Genomic DNA, 16,766 nt, shown 5'->3' with positions numbered 1-16,766 from the left:
CCAGGTTAACCATGTCACAGAAAGCAAGACTGTTTAAAAAGCAAAAAACTTATATTTCACTTTGTACTCAGAGTTCTTCTGGAAGTGGATAGCATTTTTCATCATAAATCCTTTGGAATTGTCTTGGATTATTGTATTGATCAAAGTCTTTCCCAGTTGATCATCATTACACTACTGCTGTTGTGTATAATGATCTCCTACTATTCACTTCACTTTGAATCAGTTCATATAAGTCTTCCCATGTTTTTCTGAAACCACCTTGTTGGTCATTTCTTATAGCACAATAGTACTCCATCACAATCCCATGCCACAACTTGTTCAGCCATTACCCAGTTGATGAGCATCCCCTTGATTTCCAATTCTTTGTCACCACAAAAAGAACTGCTATAAATATTTTTGATTTTCTTTTATCTCTTTGGGGTACAGACCTAATAGTGGTATTGCTGGATCAAAGTTTATATAGTTTTATAGCCCGTTGGGCATAGTTCCAAATTGTTTTACAAAATGATTGGACCAGGTCACAACTCACCAATAGTTCATTCATGTATCTATTTTCCCACATCCTCTTCAACATTTGTCATTTCCGATAGATATGAGGTGGTACTTCAAACTTGTTTTAATTTGAATTTCTCAAATCAATAATCATTTAGATAATTTTTTCATATGACCATAAATAGCTTTGATTTCTTCTTCCAAAAGCAGCCTGTTCATGTACTTTGACCATTTATCAATTGGGGAATGACTCTTATTTTTACAAATTTGACTCCATTCTCTATAAATTTGAGAAATGGAATTTTTATCAAAGAAACTAGCTATAAACATTTTGATATTATTTATTGTCTATAGTACCTTTTAGCAAAATGTAGTTTCCCTAATTATCTTATTTAATTAGGTCTAGTTTTGCTTTTCTTTTGTCTGAGATCAAGATTGCCACTCCTGCCTTTTTTACTTCAGCTGAAGCATATTAACATCTACCTCAGCCAATTATTTCAACTGTACATGTGTTTCTGTTTCAAGTGTGTTTCTTATAAACAACATTTTATTGTATTCTGGTTTCTAATCCGTTCTGCTATCCATTTCTGTTTTATGGATGGATCATATTCATGGTCATGATTACTGATCCTTCCTTCTACAAATAAGGAAACTGAGGCCCAGGGAGGTTTTAAAGGTCATTCAGCTTTTGAGCTCAGATCTTTGAACTCCCAAGCCAGGGAGGGCTCTTTCCACTATGTCCTACCTTCTTCTTGGATTTACACAGAGCTGGGATTAGAATCCAGCTCTCCCAGCTCTGTCTCTCATTCTCCTCATGACACCCAATTTTCTCAGTGTATTTCCCAAATTCCTAGCTCCCGTGGGATACAGAGCAACTAAAGGGATCTAGTGCACCCAGTCTCTGTAGCTGGGTGGCTCAGCCTGCTGCTCCAGCCTACCCTCTCCCATCCTCCTTCCTTCCTATGTTACCTTCCTTCTTTCCCCCTTTCTTCCCTGGCATTAAAAGCCCTCACCTAGGAGGCCAGGTGTCTCAGTGGATACAATCAGGTCTTCCAAACCTAGGTTCAAATTTTGTATCCGATCCTTACTAGCTATATGTCACTTAATTTCTCTTTGCCTCAGTCTTCTCGACTGTGAAATGGGGATAATAATAGCATTGTTGTGAAAATAGAGATATTTGTAAAGTTCTTTGAAATATTAATGTGCTACATAATAATAACCAAAACAGCAACAGCAATAGCTAGCATGTCCATAGACAGCGCCCACTGCGTGCCAGGCACTGTCCTAACTGCTTTACAAGCAGATCTCATTGGATTCTCACAACAACCCTGGGAGGCAGGTGCAGTTATTCCCATTTTAAAGCTGCAGATATGGAGGCAGACAGGTTAAATGATTTGCCCAAGGTCGCAGTTAGTAAGTGCTAGCTACTAATTAAATATTTGAGGAACAGAACATTAACACCTGGGGAGATCAGGGAAAGCTTCTGGAAGGAGGCGGTACCTTAAAGAAATACAAGGATTCTGAAAAGTGAAGACGGCATTCCTGAGGTGAGGAGGCGCTCGTGCCAATGCCTGAAGGCAGGAGATGGAATGGCAGGAAGGGAAACAGTCTGTGGTTCCCATTTGGTTGGAAAGTGGAGTTTGTGAAAGGGAGTGAAGGAACATGACACTGGACAGAGTGGCTGCAGCCAAGTCATGAACAGCCTTCAAAGCAAGGCGGAAGAATGTGTTTTGTCCTGGAGGCGATACGGAACCCCTGGCGACACCTGAACTGGGGAGTGCCTGAAGGGCTTTAAGCAGGATGTGTTGGCTGCTGTGTGGAGGAAGTACTGGCATGGGGAGAGGAGTGGAGACAAGGATGCCAGTTGGGAGGCCATCACGGTTGTCCAGCTGAGAAGTGACAAGGACCTAACTAGGGTGGTGAGTGATGGACATCGAAGAGAAACTCCTCACCAAACCAGGCAGCTTCTTCCATTGCTGGACAGCTCTGGGTGTTAGAAAACATTTCCTTCTCTTGAGCCCAAATCTGGCTCCGGTGACTTTCTCCGACCTGGCCCTCACTCTGGCCTCAGCAGTGATGTTCACACTCTAGGTGGTAGCACAGTGGCTAAAGCATCAAGCCTGGAGTCAGGAAGACTCACCTTCATAAGTTCAAATCTGACCTCAGACACTTGCTACCTGTGCAACCCCGGGCAAGTCACTAACCTGTGTTTCCCTCAGTTTCCTCATTTGTAAAATGAACTGGAGAAGGAATCGGCAAATTACTGCAGTGTCTTTGCCAAGAAAACCCCAAATGGAGTCATGGAGAGTTGGACAAAACTGAAAAATGACCTGACAACAACAGCATCTGACCCCAGAGTCACACCTCATTCCGTAATATCCCACTGCCATCTGTAACCAGGGATGGTCAGTGCTTTTCCCACGGTGCCTTGTTTAGTGGAGTCTGACAATTCTTGTATGTGTCTAGCAGGTAGAAAACTCAGAACCAAGCAGGAATAAGTGGCTAAAATAGGGATTTCCTCCCCTTGGTGGTTCTACCCCAGGAAAGCATCTCTCCTGCTCCCTCTTTAGTGGAGGCTTTGTGCTGTGTGCTGTCTTAAGAGATTTCTGACTCCCAGCTACAAGGAGCTGTCCCAGGTTACAGAATTTCTCCTTTCATAGAGCTTGTGTCCAACCTTTCTCCCCTCTGGACCTGGATTTGTCTTAAACAGTTAATCTCAGAGCACCTCTCTTGTCACTCTTCCAGATGTCAAAGTAGCTAGTTACCCCTCTGCCCCCATCAGCCCACCCAAGAAGCCTCAATATACAGAGAAGGGATGGAGAAAGAAGTAAGGAAACTGAACCCCAGAGAGGTTATAAGTTCCAGAAGCCCTTACCCAGATCCTTTGACTGAGGGCAATCACTGTTTCCTGTTTGTCTCCACATCCTTGGAGCCTGGCACAATGCCTGGTACCTAACAGGTGTATAATCGATTGTTGCTTGATCAATAGATCAAAGAAGGTCATTTATACCATTCAAACCATTTTGAAATCCTCAAAGCACTGTAACCAGTGCTAGCTATCACTGCCACCAACTCATGCTGCCCTCTTAGAACAGAGAATGTTGGTGCTGAAAGAGATCTTTTGAGATCCTCTAGGCCACGGATTCTTATAAACCTTTTTGGTGTCATGAGCCCCTTGGTCAGTCAGTTTGGTGATGCCTAAGGACCCCTTCTCAAAATAGTACCTTTAAATGCATAAAATAAAATACCTAGGATTTACAAAGGAAACTATTGAAATATATACACATATATGTGTATGTGTATACACACATACACACACACACACACACAGAGGAATCTTTTGTTCCTCATTTTATAGAGACATAAACTGGGGCTCAGGGAAGGAAAGGGACTTGAATAAGCAGATGTCTAGAGTTCCATCACAGTTTAACTTAGTTCAATAGACAGGAAGGGCTTACTGTATATAAGGCCTACTGTGCACTCTGCTCTCTGCCTCCGAGTGAGTGACCTGGGTAGCTTTGCCAAATAGCAAGCGAAATGGGAAGCTGAAATTTGTTCAGAGGTATCTTTGGCAGGAAAACAAATAAACAAAGAAGCTTAGAGGAGTTTGACCCATTTCTGTCGGAAGTCAGTGCCTGCTCCCATGCCTGGCATGTAAGAAGCCAAGCAGAGACAGTTCCTCCTCCCTGCTTCCCAGGGGCAGCCCTTTCAATGAGCAATAAATGCCACTGCCTCAATGGCTTACAAAGGAGCCTGGCCTTCTCTGGTCTTCTCTGGCCTTCTTTAGCCTTCCAACTCTCTTGTCACAGTCTGGCCTCCTCTGCCCTCCTTGGGATCCCCAGGTCCCATCCTGGGGACTTGGAGCCTTCAGAGGATGAGGATGATACAGAAATTAAAGGCAAAGGCCAGGAGGGGTTGGGGCCTTGAGGGGGCCCCTGCGCAGACTTGAAGAGCTGGTCTAAGCTCATGTCCTGTCCCTTCCCTTTTTGGGCCTTGCTCTCCATTCCCTGTGCCCTGTATTCCCATCTCTAATGCCTGCAGACCCCCTCAGCCTGGCTTTCCCAATGAGCTGTGCTCAATAAAGGTGCTAATATTAGTCCACTGTCTCCTTCCTGCATCTCTCTTGATGTCAGGGCTTCTCATCTACCCAGAATACCTTCCACTTCTTCATCTGTGTGCAGACTGGATCCTCTGAAGTAGGACGTGGGCTCCTTGAGGGCAGGGGCTGTTCGGGGCTCTGTCTTTGAATCTCCAGCACCACATATTTGCCCTTGTTTCTAGGGGAAGCAGAGCCCTATGTTTTCATGTAAGTAGGAATTTCTTTCATGGAAACTCCCTTCATGAATGCAGACCACAACTCATCTGCGATTTGTTTTTATTTCTTAAAAATAACTTTATTTTTTCTCAGTTCCTCTTTTTGAATCTTGAAATTGGCCAAAAACCAAGTAAGATGAGCATTCCATATACAAAGCAGAATGGAAAAAGAAGGTGAAACCACAGATGTGAATCATAAAGTTTGCTCTTCAAGTATGTAATTAATTCAACATGTCATCTCCCCAGAACTGTGCCAGCTTGTCTGACAGTAGCTAATACTCATCACCAGTTACTGGGGACTCTGGGAGAGGCTTGCCCATGATTTGTCTATGGCTGCTTCATATCAGAGGCTCAGGGGTTTAAGCCGGCTCTTCCTGACCCCAAGGGTGGCCCTATTATCTATTATACCATTATCATACCATGCTGCCTCTCACATAGTAGGCAATTAATAAATGTCAACTATATTTGAGTTTGGAGGGAAATTGTAAAGAGGCAAATTTCAGCTTGATGGAAAGAAAAATTTCCCAATAATCCCAGATTTCCTCAAGTAGACTAGGCTGCCTTGGGAGATGGCAGACTCCTCTCCTCGCTGGAGAAGGACTTGGGCTTCTGGACTTGGAGAGGGGAGAGACTACCCTCTCATTTTACAGAGAAGGAAACTGAGGTCCTGGGGGAGGTGAAGTGATTTGGCCAAGCACATGAGGAGGGTCCAAATTTGAATCCAGGTCCACTGGCCACAACTCCAGTACACTTCCCACCAACCTGCCTCTTCCTGCCCTGAGCCAAGTGGAGGATGGAGGACCATTTGGCAGGGAGATGGTAGAAGGATGTCTTATTCAGGGAAGGGCTGGACCTTTGGCCGTTGAGGTCCCAACCTCTTCTAAGGTTCTGGGCCTTGGCCTTTGATGTGTCAGGGCCCAGGGGTCTCTCTCCCAGGAGGCTCTGCAGGCCAAATCTGTCCTTGCCCTGGGTAATGAGAGGCCTTTTCTCCTAGGAACAGACTCATCTCAAGGGCACCCATGCCTACTCACCAGATGTTGCTGTCTACACTTCCTCTTATTTAAGCCTCGCGACTATTCTGTGAGGTGGTTGCAACAGAAAACAACCTGACAATCATTTTTATTTCAGAGCACTTTCCAGGGAAGGAAGGAGACTGGGGAGGAGATCACAAAACTTAAATAGGACATCCACTCTGTATAGACTCAAGGACATTACAGTATAGTAGGGGGAGCACCTGGATGGGGGGTGGGGCCAAGAAACCTGGATTTTACTCATGGATCTGCTCACAACTCCAAGTAAGCCCTTGGGACCTTCTCCAGGCCTCCTTTTCCTTCTCTATAAAGTGTAATTTCTGTATGACTTACAAATTTTCTATGAGGATTGAATGAGATGATATGTGTAAACTTGCAGATCTTTAAGTGCCATAAAATGGGAGCTGTTGTGTTAAAAGGGCAGCAAGGTAATTTCATAGTGTATAGAGCTTGGCCAGGAGTCAGGAGTTCAAATCTGACCTCAGATACTTCGGAGCTCTGTGACCCTGGGCAACTCACTTCACCCTCTTTGCCTCAGTTTCCTCATCTGTAAAATAAACTGGAGAAGAGACCAGCAAACCATGCCAGTATCTTTGCTAAGAAAACCCCACAAGGGATCATGAAGAGTCAGACACTTCAGAACAACAAATTATGTTAAAAATGAGGGAGTGGGACTAGATGTCCTATGAGGCCCCTCCCAGCCCTGACCTCCCTCATTCTATTCTACAAAGCCTCTTTCTAGCTCTAACATTCTCTGAATCTTCCGTCTGTTTTCAGAGAGGCTGTCTCACCCCTTCCCCTCTTAGGTGGTCTGTCTGTTACCTGATGACCAGCCTAGGAATGCTTAGAGTCCTCGGCACAGGGTTGGCTGCAAGTGACACATTTTCTAGCTAGAACAAAAGCTTAGCGGAGTAGCGGAGGCCATCTCCGGGCAGGGGCTGCTCCTTCTGAGATCAGAGACCGTCTGGACCAACCTTTCATCTTACAGGTGAAAAAAAGAAAGGATTTGCCCCAGGGCCGGCGTGAGTGACGCCAGCTAGAGCCCGGACTTCCTGACCCTGAGGTGTTCCTTCCAGGACACGGTTGAAATGCCCATCCTTGGAGTATTTCTTCCTCACAACCAGGAGAGGCGGGCAGGGCGTTTTCACGGGCGGTCTCCCAAGCCTCGAGCTCCTTCCTTCTTCTTTCCCCCTTCCAGCTTCTCAGGCTTCCTTCAAGTCCCAGATAAACTCTCACCTTCCGCCCTAAGCCCTTCCTTCCCTCCCCTCCCCTCGGTCCGCACAGCTGTTTGTAAAGCTTGGTATTTGTGTTTGCAAAGTAAACAACGCTGCTTGCTTGTTGTGTTCCCCAAGGGTCTGTCTTTCTCCCTTCTTTGCATCCCCAGCTCTTAGCACAAGGTCTAGTACATAGTAGGTACTTAAGAAAAGGTTACTGAGTGACTGACCGAAAATATTAACATTTTATGAATGAAGTGAAGCTCGAAGAGAAGAGACCTACCCAGGGTCACACCGCAAGTCCAATTCAAGTCTTCTTACTCAGCGCAGGTTCTTTGAGGGGGTTTTGTGTTTTGTTTTGTTTTATGGACTCACCACATCCCTTGGAAGCACCAGAGAATCAGGGCAGATAAATTGCAAAGCGTGGGTGAGAGCAGGCTGGAGAGCCTCCTCAGAGAACTCCCATCGCCCTCCCTCTCTCGGTCCCGGCTTTCTCCAGCCTTCTCGGATTCAACCCAACCTCCTTTAGGTGAATTTGGAGACCGGACAGGGAGACGAGAGAGCGCAGTTTAAGCAGTGTCCAGCAGGTGGCAGGACACACACGACAAGCAAGTCTTGGAATCACCGCAGGGATAGGGACTGAACAGGTATGGAAAAAGGTGGGCACCTTCTCTGCGACTGAAATCCTCAGAGCCGGGCTTCTTGACCGCTTTTGTATCCTGGGGTCCCTTGGCATTCTGGCCACCCCTTCTAAGAACAAGGCTTTTAAATACATGAAATAAAAAACACAGGATAAAAAAAACGACACCAAAACCAACATACCAAAATTAAGACAAGTTCACGGACTCGGGGTCAAGAGCACTGCCCCCAGCCCTTCGAGATTGCAGTCCATATGCGTCACAGACCGGGTTCAGGTGCGGCTCTGACACTAGCTCTCTATCTACTGGCACACAGGGAAATGTCACATGCTTCTCAATTTTCGAAAGCCAGCCCTGAATTCTAAGAGTGGAGTCTGGGGTCCGATAGGGATCTCTAACTTAGAAAACGGGAGATAGGACCAGAGAGTGGAATCTACCAGAATCATTTTCCTGATGAAATTATCTGAGCACTGGGCTCCCTTAATTCCTTATCATTCAAGGCTCTTCCCATCCTGGCATCATCTGAATGTTGTAGCCTTGGAGATCGAGGACATGCCTTTGAATCTTGGCTCTGCTTGCTCCCTGTATAATCAGGAGTCAGTCATCTCTCTGGGGTCCAGTTCCCTCCTCTATAGCCTACAGGATCTCTCAGACCCCGTGAGGCTCAACATTTATGAACCTGACTCATACCAGTCCTTTCCATCTACACTAGGTTCCAGGCTCTCCCAAACTTTTTTCGGAGACTCCCAAACACTGAGCTAGCTTTGGCAATTCATGCGCCAACCTCATTGTCAATGTATACATCCATGTAAAGTACACTACCAAGGTAAGTGAACTCATCCACAGCATTCAAAACATCTCCATTTGTTGTAATTGATGGATTGAAGGTCTACAGAGGTTGTGTTAACCTCATTGTTGTATGCCTGTGAAACATGAACAATCTACCAGCGCCATGCCAGGAAACTGAATCATTTCATTTGAACTGTCTTAGGAAGATTCTGAGGATCACCTGGCAGGATAAGGTACCAGACACTGAAGTCCTTGCTTGAGCTGAACTGCCAAGTATTCAAACTATGCTTCAGAGAGCACAACTCCGATGGGCTGGCCACGTTGTTCGAATGCCAAATGTACACTTGCCGAAAAGACTATTTTATGGAGAACTTGCATAGGGCAGGTGATCACATGGTGGCCAGAAGAAACGATGCAAGGACACTCTCAAGGTCTCTCTCAAGAACTTTGGGTTTGACTGTGCAACATGGGAGACACTGGCACAGGACCGCTCGGCATGGTGTGCCCACATAAAAAAAGGTGCTGTGCTCTTTGAGCATAGCAGAATTGAGACAGCACAAAATAAATGCAGGATGGCCAAATTTGGGATGTTCACCCCAAATATTCACGCGGACTATCTGTGCCCAACCTGTGGTAGAGCATTCCGAGCTCATATTGGTCTGATCAGCCACAGTTGGACACACTGAAATTTCACTTTACAATGTCATTTTGGTCATCTTTGAAGACGAAGGACAACAACCAACCAGGTTCCAGGCAAAGCAGACAATTCTATTTTGCAAATAAGCTCTGTGCTTTCCTGCTCCCATGTTTTTTGTTCAAGCTGTTACTGATTCCTAGATATCATCCCGTTCAATCAGTCATTTAATTTCTATCCATTCTTTAAAACCCAACTCAGAAATCATCTCCTCCAAGAAATCTTTCCTTTACCTCAAATTAGCATCACCCATCCCACCTCTTCCACACTGCCTAACATTTCTTTTTGTACTTCTCCATGGTTTTATCATAGTAGCTAGCATTTTTATAGCATGTGAGCTTCTGCAAAGTTCTTTGCTGTTGTTTCGTAGTTTTTCAGCCACATCCAACTCTCTGTGACCCCATTTGGGGTTTTCTTGAAAAAAATGCTCAATTGGTTTGTCATTTCCTTCTCCAGCACATTTTACAGATGAGGAAACTAAGGCAAACAGGGTTATGTGACTTATCCAAGGTCACACAGCGAGTAAGTGTCTGAAACCAGATTTGAACGCAGGATAATAAGTCTGCCTGATTCTGGGCTTGGTATTCTATCCATTGTGTCTCCTAGCTGCCTGCAGACTTCTGTCTGTAATCATAAAAGCTAGCATTTATATAGTACCTCAGAACCCTGTGAAGTAGGTGCTACTATTCCCATTTTGCAGGTGAAGAAAATGAGACAAGCAGTTATTAAGGGATTTGCCCAGTCACATAGCTAGTGCCTCAAGACAGAATTTGAACTCAGGAATTCCTCCCTCCAAGTCTGGTGATCTCTCTTGACCATGCCACCTAAGCTGATTAACACAGGATATCTCACTTGATCCTCACCACAGCCACACAAGGCAGGTACTATTATTATGATCTTCATCCCCATTTTACAGATGAGTCAACTGAGGCAGAATGAGGTTAAGTGCCTTGCCCAGGATAACAGCTAATATCCCAAAGCAAGATTTGAACTCAGGTCTTCTTGACTCCAAGTCTAGCATTCTACTACACACCTAGTTTTCTAGAAAAGCTCCCTACATAATTTTGTACTGAATAGCCCCCCAATAAGTATTGGTGAGTGGGGAGAGTGATAGCTTGAGCCCTAACCAGCCGACAAAGAAGTAGAGATGAGTGAAGGCTGGGGTGCAAAGAGGCGCCCAAGTGGGGCTCTGATCTGAGAATGGGGGAAGGACAGGGATAATCTCCACAGACTTCCCATCCCCATCGATGCTTCTAGCAATTTCAACCACCCCACCTTGTCCCCAAATACACCAATGAATGCAAGACCCTGAAGGAGGGCACTCCCTCCCTTGGTCAGGTCCTCCCATTAATGCACCCACTCCATCATCTCACCCATCCTTTACATGTCAGGTTTCCAATTGCTGAATAAGAGAATTCAGTAGGCACATGTATAATCTCTATCCAACTACTGGTCTTGTCACAGAATGGAGTGGGGAGACAGGAAGGGAGAGAATTTGGAACTTGAAATTTTAAAAACTGTTTGAGGCCAAATCTACCCCACCTTCCCAAATTTAGTTATTTGCCACGATAATGATTTAAGTAAAAATTTCTGATGATTTCTCAGATGAAGGATGAAAGGGGAAATTACAAGGAAGCAATGGTCTATATCAATTTACCTTCATGCATGATATGTTTAGAACATTTCTACACTAAAAAATTATAACAATGTCTGTACTTTTAGGTAATCTCAGTAAAAGCAAATACTTATATGCTAAAACAATATTTTGTAAAAAAACCACTGGAATGTTCATAAGAGTATTCAAATGGACCAGTATTTTACAACAGAATTATATTGTATCATGAACACTCTTTTATCAGCTCTGATTAATACTGAATGGCTGAAGAGTAATTTTAATAATATACAATTTACAAAAAAAAAAAACCTTAAAATTATTTTTACCTGTAATTGAGGGGGAAAAAAAACAAATAAGAGGGAAAAGATGTTACTTGAGTGACCAAAAAAGAAGTTAATAATAATTCAGTAGAAGAGCCCCTGGTCTCAAGAGGGACCTGAGTACCTTATTCATAAGAATCTCCATGTAGACCCTCAGAAGAGCTTTCAAGTCCTGCCTACAGAGATAAAATGACCCCCTTACACATGGTCAGACACAGAGGATCAGAGGCAGGATATGAACCCAAATCTTCTGACTGCAAAGGGTCAGCATTCTTTGTACTATGCCATGCTGTCACATTCCTGACTTTTAAAAAAGCTTTTTAAAGTAAGCTTTAGAGATGGAAAGGAATTATGAGATTATTGGGCCCAAGCCCAGTAGACAGAAAAGGGAAGTAACTTGCCTAAGGCCACACATTGAGGAAATAGTGAAGCCAGTATTTGAATCCGGGTCATTGGTGACCAAATTCTGTACTCTGTCCCCTATATCCCTTAAATCTCTTCTCTGGTCTTGACAATCCTTTGGGCTCCTTAAAGATGTCCAGCTTTGAGCCTGGGCAGCTGTGCTCATCTTCCACTTGAATTCCTTTAGTTTTTCTGGCAAAAAACATCCAACACTTCTTCAAAGAAGCAGAGGCCAGATTTGAACCCGTCTTCAAATGTAATAGTCTACTTCTCCACTTGTGGAAAACCCCACAGAGACATGAGGGAAATGGAATCAAGCCTTTGGGGAAATGTTCAGTCTGTTTCCATATACTTCATAGGATTTATTATATACACACTTAAATTTAGTTTAACTCTTTGAGTTAGAATCACTTTGTCACTCAGTCAACAAATGAACATTTATTAAATGTCTACTGTGTGCCAGACATTGTGTAAAGGGCTGGGGGGTAAAAGTAAGAAAAAAGAAAGATAATCTTTGCCCTCAAGGAGTTTATAGTCTAATGGGAGAGAACAATACACAAAAGGAAAATGAATAGGGGTGTAGGAGGCTGGGGAAAAAGTCCATTGTGTGGAGTCCAGTCCAGGGAATGCAGGCTGATGGAAAATGTTTGATCGTTAACTTCCCTAAGTAAACTATAAATATCTTGATGTCTTGTACCTTTGCCCAGTAAGGAGCTGAGCACAAGGGCTGACAGGTAACTGTCATTACAGAAGTGCAAGTCAGAAAACCCAAGGAAAGCAGTTCAATATCCTGTCTTCATCCACACATTTTGTCTTCTTTTCAAATGCAATAAAAATGGTAACCTGCTTAAGAATATTCCAGGGGGAAAGGAGTTGATTAACAAAAGAAGGGTCCCATGTACACCAAAATATTTAACAACAGCACCTTTAGTGGCAGCAGAAACTTACTTGGAAACAAAGCTGATGCCCATCGACTGGGAAATGACTAAACAAAATGTGAATTGTGAATGGAATGGAGAATGATTATTGCCTTCTAAGAAACTATGAACCTGATGCTTTCAGGGACATAAGAAGTTACAGGAACAGATGCAAAATGACTTAATTAAATAGAGCCACAAAAACAACATACAATCGAAGCGGAAAGAACCACAAAATAATGGAAATGGAATGTTGTAAAATTGAGAATCAACTCAGCATGAGAGGAAACATGAGAAGACACTTGCCCTCACCCTTTGGGGAAGAGTGGGGTGGAATTCACAGGGGAACACTGACTATACCGTCAGATTTTTTCAATGTATCGGTTGATTTTTGCTCAATTTTGTTTTTCCAAAAAGATTCTTTGTTTTAAAGGATGTCTCTCTGGGAAGGGAGAGGGGGCACTAGCGAAAGCCTACGCAATGTAAAGGTGATATCAATAAAAATCTATTTAAAAAACAAGCCCTGGGAAGGCTCCCCAAACCTGCTCCCCCCCTGACTGCTGTTTTTGCATGTTTTATGGTTCATCAGCCAGTAAATATTCAAAACTTTGGCTTTTCCTTGACTCTTCTGTTAGCCAATGATGTCAACCCCAAGCCCAGATCTTCTCTTGAATCATCTGCCTCTTCTTTGTCCCATCTATAGACCCGCATTGCCTGACACCCTTTTATCATGCCAGCCTCCCCACTGGTCCACTTGCCTCGATTTCCCCATTCCAGTCCATTCCATACCTGGGTGCCAAAGTCATTTTCCTTAAAGGCAGGTCTACCCACATGACTTCCATACTCAACCAACTCCAGAGATTTCCTACATCCTCTAGGATAAAATATAAACTCCTCCATTTAATTTGTAAGACCCTTTGCAGACTCATGGGATATTCCAATCCCACCTGCACTCTGTGATCTAACCCTAACCCTAATCTTTACATCACTGCTCCTTTTTTTGATGCTTTCCCTGGCCTCTCTAACTTCGAACTAGTTGTCCCTTATACCTGTCAGGCACTCCCTCTACCTCTAGCTCTGCCTCTGCCTCACAGAATTCCTCTTCCTCAACGATGTAGCTGAAGCGTCCTCTTCTACATGAAGCTTTTCCCTGATATTCCCAGATGGTAGTGTCCTATTCTCCTCCAAATCCCTCGTATTTAACTGGTTTTTATTCTCATTACGGCAGTTGGGTTGAACAGTGAATAAAGCGCTGGAATCAGTAAGAGTGGGAGTCAGTAAGACCCAAATTCAAACCCTGCCTCAGACACTGTGACCTTGCACAAATCACTGTCTACCTCCATTTTCTCATCTGTAATGTGGGAATAATTGCATCTCTCTTTGTGGTTGGATCAAGAGATAATACAAACCTTAGTTATATAGAAATGCTAGCTACTTATACTTGTCTCCTCAGTAAATGGAAGCTTGTAGGGTTTTTCTTTCTTGTGCTTAGCACAAAGAGGGTGCTTAATAAATACTTGTTGATCAATCCTTGACATCTTTTTCCAGGACGTTTTCCATGGCCCTCTGGCTGGTGACCCTTCACATCTGGCCTCACTTACCATCTTCTCTGTATCTCTTCTTCTAGAAAGATGCATCCCCTTTCCCACATACCTCATGTTCCCTACCAGACCAGAGGCTCCCCCACCCTTGCCAACTCATCTTATGTCGGCACTGACCTGGCATACTTGGTGCACACAAGAGCACTGACACATCATCGCTGAACAGAGAAAGCCTCTCTGAAGCCTCCCCACAACTCTCCAAAACTTGCTTTCATAGGAACATGGGATTTTAAAGTTGGCAGGGCCCTTTGAGGAAGAAACTGCAGCTGCATGACTTGTCCTAGGTCACACAGGTAGTAACTGGCTTGAGTTGGGATTCAAGCCTGGACTTCTGGACTTATCAGCCCAGCGTTATATTCTTTTCCAAGAAATCCATTCTTCTCTGCCCACCGTGGGGGCACCTCCCCCAGCATACCCCCTTTATGGCACTTTTCAAGAGAGCTGGTCAAAGGATCGATACCATGGTAACAGTTTCCCTACTATGTGTCCACTTGGACACTAACTTGTTTACTCATGATGGAGGTACAGATTTTTCAGAAAAATCTATGGCACCAGCTTGGCACCCAAAATACAGTTGGGTCTATGGTCAACTGCAGTGCAGCCCAAGACAAGAATGGAGAGGAATAGCCACCAAGCCAAATGACTGGCCAAGAGAATTAGGATGCCTACAGTGAAGTAGATTGATGGAGGCATGAGAGCTATTCCTGAGCCTCTGAAGAACTCATTTCACAAGGGAGCAGACTAGTCTGTAATGATTGCAATGCTCCAGAGGGCACAACCAGGATGAGGAATGAGGGTCAGGGGTTACTGAGTGACTAAGGCAGGATCATTATAAGGGGTCAGAGGTGTCCCCAGATTGAACGAGTTGCTGAAATCATCATGTAGTGAGTTTCTCGTCACAGGAGACAGTGTAGCCAAGGTTGGATTTTTCCACAGGAATAGTCAGGAAATGCTGACTTTAACAATTGCCCTTGGCATTCACTAGCTGTGTGAACACTGGGAAGTTATTGTAGCTCTGTGACTCAGTTCCCTCATCTGAAAGTAGGAATAGTACCTACTTCCCAGTGCCATCATGGGCTTCGAAAGAGAAAATATACATGAAGTGTTTTGCAGATTTTAAAGCTCAATGGGTCAGCTTTCATTGTAATTCCACAGCCAAGGAACATCCACTTTTTTATTTGAATGGCGTTAAACATTTTGTCCCATATGAAAGCAAGTATTTTAATATCGTGAGCAAAGTAGTAATGAGCTGTAAAAATACATTTTATTTTCTAAATCACCCCTATGGTAAGGTGAACAGTCTGAGGCCTTGGCACCAAGGTGCCAGTGATCATTTGGATGGTATAAGGTACACATTTCAGCATTCTCTGCCATAGAAGCACCATACCTAATGTCACTGTACACAGCACTCTGCTATGCTTTGAAAAGTCTGGGCCCACCACAAGAGGGCCAACGGAAGGGCTTGGGGGCCCTCTAAGGTTTCCCTGTGGAGGTGATCACTGCAGTACCCAGAATCTCTGAACAGGAGATGATTTCCTGGGATAAGGGAAATAGCTTTCCATTTCTCACAGTGGAGTTTCTGGCAAGTCAGTGACAGATTTCAACTCAACCTTCCGTTTTGCTCTTTGAAGTGACTTAACTATCTCATCTCTTAGTAATTTGTGCCTCTGAGAGAGCTAAGAATTCTGGGTAGAAGGTAAAACCTTGGTCATCCTCTCAATAAAGTGTAAGGACATTAAAATCAACATCTGGCCACATTTTTCACAAATTTCACAAATTTAAACCTCAAATGTGGGTCTCCATGATTAATAACATGAGCCACGGCAGTTTATGTGCAAATGCCTAAAAATGTGAAACATTAAAAAAACCCACAGCCCACGAGTGGCAATTCTTGTAAAAGCTTGTGGTGTTCTTCAGGATAAAATCCATTTGAATGGGCACCTACAAGTTCTAGTTATTCAGCAACAAAACAAAGTAGTCAGTAGTTTTTTCTAAAATTGTGACTTAAAGGAGGGAAAAGGATCATGTGAATGTTAGGGGAGACTTCATCCCCTTGTTTAGGGATTCCCAAATACAGATCAATGAATGCCAAAGGGCATAACAGCTATTCAGGACCAAACAAGAGAACTGGATAAGGCTGAGAATCAGGAAACCTACACTTCCTTGCTTAGTAACCAGGAACTGGAGTAGTCAGTCTCCCACATGGTTAATCCCAAGGCTACTACCCAGGCACCAACCCACAAAATTTGTTTCCTTCCAGGAAAGGGCTACTAGCCCTGTCTTTCCCAGGCAGCTAAGGGTGGAACAACATCCCATAGCAACAAGTGGGAAACAAAAAGAAAACAGTGACACCTCTTAAACAAGACAGGTCATTAAGAGTTGGGGAGCAGGCCTGAAGTGACGGAATATAGCTGTAAAGTGCCATTTTTGTAGACAGCTAGATGGTGCAGTGAACAAAGGGCTGGGTCTGGAGTCAGGAAGACCTGAGTTCAAATACAGCTTCAGAGCCTTTGTTAGCCGTGACCATGGGCAAGTCACTTAATCTCTATCTCAAGATCATCTATAAAATGGATATAATAAAGGCATCTTCCTCCTAGGATTGTGGAGGATAAAATGAGATCCTATCTGTCAAGTCCTCAACAAACCTCAGCTCCACAGAAATGGCTCATAATGATGATGAGAAAGGAAAAAAGGAAAAATGAGGTGGGCAGAAGCAGGCGGGAGACAGTCCCTTGAGGT

This window comes from Notamacropus eugenii, chromosome 2, assembly GCF_028372415.1.
Source record: "Notamacropus eugenii isolate mMacEug1 chromosome 2, mMacEug1.pri_v2, whole genome shotgun sequence".
NCBI classification, from domain to species: domain Eukaryota; kingdom Metazoa; phylum Chordata; class Mammalia; order Diprotodontia; family Macropodidae; genus Notamacropus; species Notamacropus eugenii.
Note: the sequence above shows the minus strand (reverse complement) of the source record.